This window comes from Agelaius phoeniceus, chromosome 3 (assembly GCF_051311805.1).
Source record: "Agelaius phoeniceus isolate bAgePho1 chromosome 3, bAgePho1.hap1, whole genome shotgun sequence".
NCBI lineage: Eukaryota > Metazoa > Chordata > Aves > Passeriformes > Icteridae > Agelaius > Agelaius phoeniceus.
This window is the reverse complement of record NC_135267.1, coordinates 48,845,298-48,849,518: the sequence shown is the minus strand read 5'-3', so window position 1 is coordinate 48,849,518 and position 4,221 is coordinate 48,845,298.

Genomic DNA, 4,221 nt, shown 5'->3' with positions numbered 1-4,221 from the left:
CTTTGCAAGCTGAGACTGAGCCAAGGACACATGAAGGTCAGAAGGAGAACTGGGTTCAGGAACCTCAATGTTAATTTGGATGGGGCACATATTCATGAGATCATGCATATGTTATCATTCTTGTGATCATGTGACAGCACTGGGTCTGGATAAATATTTTTTTTTATGAAATGAGTTTTTTATTTTATAAATAGGAAATGCTCTTAATTACTAACATAGTTACTTTTCACATGAGGACAAATTCCTTCAAGCAGATCTGTGGAAGCAAATATTTTGCAACTATTGTTATGGCTGGAAGAAAAAATACCAAAGCTGGAGGTTGTTTGTTTGTTTGGTTTGTTGTTATTGTTTTAGGGTTTTTTGTTTGTTTGTTTTTTTTTTTTTTTAATTTTGGGGTATTTTCTACTTACTGAGAATCTCAGTGCAGAAAATCTGTCAGTTGTCCAAAATGCAGCAACTGCATTGGGTGGATTCTCCTAACTGGCATATTTATTATCCCTTCTTTTCAACCACCAAATCTGGAAATATTTGTCTCCTTAGCTTTTTGTTAAAGGAATCTGTAGCTACTTCTTTCCCATACCTGGAACAGAAGGTAGGCAGATGCAGCTTCATGTGTCCATCTTACAGTTCAAAAATGCAGTTCACAACATTGTGAATGCTGCATAAACATCCTAGTATGTTTAATCATTGCCACCTAAAAATCTGAATCAAGGAACACTTCATAAACAGTCTTAAATTCTGTTTTACTTCAGGACTCCATGAAGAATAAAGTAGTGGAGAGCTAGGCTATCACATTATGTATGACAGAGTAACCTCAAGTTTTCATTTTCTCCATGACAGAGCATTAAATGCTTGAGTAGAAAAAAGATATGAGATTTAGTTCTGTTATTTGCTCTTCATGTTGGAACTAAAGTCTTTGGTTTCTACTATATTTTGCTCTTGAAGTCTAGGTCTCTTGGGAAACTCAATATATATTTGGAACTGTTAAAACTTTTGACATAAATGCAGTAGCAGAAATAACTACTCAATGCTCCCAAAATAGGTTTGACTATTTAAGTAAACTGCAGTGAAACTAAATTGTTTAGGAATCATTTGGAATGTAGCTTGTCCAGCTCTTCAGCTGGTATAATTAACTGAGGTGCTAAACCAGCTGTTTGTGTAGACAGTTAGGCTTAAGTTAATCACCATTTGAAGAAAAGAAGAAAAAAGATACTTGATAGAAGCCACCTAAAGCTTAGAATTAAAGCAGTCATACTTAGGCCCTGAACCAGCTTTCTCCCTCTGCCTCTCTCATCAGCTTAATGCATTTTTTTTGACTTGCCTTCTCTCCTCAGGCAGGAAGTATCATGGAAAACCTAAAATACAGATATGGCTGCCAACCAGAAGACCTTGGAATTTGTGATGCTGGAAAGAGTGAGAGACCACACTTGGGGTTGGAGATATGCAAGAATCAGGTGAGATTTAGAGTCTGGCTACATGTAAAGCACAGCTAGTCACAACCTCTCGGCCATGATCCTGCTAAAGCACACTGATTCCTTTCCACTCCTGATCATTTTAGAGGGCAACACTTCTATTAGTCTTATGCCATTACATTTACTCTTTCTCTTTTTCTTAGCTGTAGCCTAATGGACATTACTGTAATTGCCTAAGAGTACTCAGCAGATCTGAGTCACTGCATGGCTCTTCTCTTTGGAGAGTACATGGGTCCCAAGAGTCTTCTTGCTGGTGAAAACTGAGGCACTTCCCACACACCTTCCTTTTGATCTTTGTCCATAATGGCCTTCTGATGGATGTGTCTAGGGACACGTGGACCTACACAGAAACCCAGGAAGGGACTGAAGAGGTGAGGGTGGTGAATAAAGTAGACCCTTTTCTTGATACAGGTGGTCTGCTTTTAGGGTGAATAGTCAACCCTGAAAATAGAAAAGGGTTGTAAGGTCAAGTAAGATTGATTGTGGCCATGCCAGCTGTCAGACAGTCTTCCAAGATGTCTGTTATTTAACCCTGATATTGAATATATCATGGACTAAACCTGATTAAAAAGCATATAAAATGCCATGGGCAATTTAATGGGGAATAAATATGTAACAGTGACTTTCTCCTTTATTTTTTGTAGCTTGCTCCTTAATCACTCCAGTGACAAGAAACATGTTTCATCCTGCCCTTCAAATGCTTTGCTCTACCAGACACCATCTGCATAAATACTATTTTCCTGAAGAAATCTACTTAGTTACTGGGGTGAGGCAAGGAAACAGGAATATTAACAGAGATGTGAGTGTTCAGCCAGCACATCAACGTTGATGGCTCCAGGAAAAATGATGGCAGAAAGGAGTATAGAAGGACTTGCTTCCTTTACCAAAAGCAGTGTTGCATGTAAAAGAACAAAATATGCACAGTATATATAATGCAGTATTTCCACCTGGATAAAATATGACAAATTCTTACAAACTAACAATAAAGCACAGGCCCTAAAATGGTAAATTTATGTGGTTTCTAGAATGTAATATTGAGTCAGTGCTGTAGAATGGATATTTTGGTATTTGGGAGAGATAATGTCTAATTTTTTTTTTTTTTGTGGTATTTCTGGAAAAAAATCATCTATGCATAAAAAGCTCTAAATTATGACCTTTTTTTACTAGATTTAAGACAACTAACAAGAAATCTTTGCTCATCTTTGTTTCTGTTTTTTGACACGCAGGTTTGTTGTGCTGCAAAGAAATGTTGCGGTACATTGCACCTGTGATATATCCACCCTAACAACAGATGAGGAGAGAAGGAACATTCATGACTTTGCAATAATGAGATTGCTGATCCACAACCTGCTGGCAATTTCTGCATAGAGGAAATAAAGTCAAATACAATTGCCAAGGACCTCATCTCCATGCTGATAACTGCACATCTCCTCAGATGCATCCATCCTCAGATCACTCTTTCTGTTATCAAAACTTTTATTGTTATGGCTAAAGTAGTGGTGAGTGGTCTTGTTCTCTGAGCAATGAACTATCTGTAGACTCCATATCTCCATTAATTTTTTCAGATTTTATGCATTGGCAATTTTTTTTATTTCCAAGACTCAGTCAAATAGGAAATTGAAACTGATAGATACCAATTCTAAGAGAAATTTTCCCCTTTTTACCTTTAATTGTTTTCTAATTTATACAAATAACTGTGTGAATACTGTTTTATATCAATTAGTCTCCAAAGATTGAAGTCAGTTTATACTGAAGATAACTCACCACTGTCAAATTGAAATAGTGCTTATACAAAGTCTCATGACACTATAAATTAGATTTCAATTGGATTTAAAATAAATTGGTGCATTTCCCTTTTGCAGACACATCTTTACTTAATAACACTACACTTGGTACACTAGATACACAAAAACTAACACTGATGAGATGTTTGCATAAATGACCAGTGCTCACTGGTTTTTCTTGCTTTAGAGATCAAGGGTTAATCAAGGAAACAGGAGGAAAAGTGAATCATGCATGGACTAGAATGTCCTATCAGCTGTGACCTGCTCAGCTGCTGAGACACAGAAGAAACAAGGAAGTGATTTATAGGTGATGGCAGTTCATGAGACACTCTTCAGGATTTGCTGGAGAACTATGATATTCTTCACCATGCTCATCCATGTCCTGTAATGGTCCTCATCTGGGGACTTCCTACCAGCAGACTGTTTCCTACTCCTCATTTGGGGACTTCCTATGGGCAGACTCTTTTCCACTAGCATGACACAAGTTTCCCACTACATACTGAAAACAAACCCTTACCTGTCTATGTCCATACAGGTTTCTGTAAATTATACTGTTGCTAAGAACAAAAATATTTAACCCAAGCAATTTGCAAGCATACTAATACATACTAATTTATAGGTTGAGAAGGCCCATCTGCTACTTTTTATTTTTTGTCTTCAACTCAACTTCAGTATTTAGCTTAGAAATAGATAGAATAAAACCAAGTAAAGCAGACATGAGTAAGTTACAAGTACTGTGCTTGATAAGCAGGTCTGTGTCTGTGTGAAATATATTATAAAGGACGGTAACTTTTATAATCTGTCATTTTGAACATCATTTGAATGTCAGAAATATCTGTTGGATTTTCTAAAAAAAAAAATGTCTTTTTTCAGACATTACCAGATACAGAGGATATAATTCAGTTTTCCCACTGAAAGCAAGAATTATTTAAATTGATCTCTCTTTGCAAACAATGACCACTGAA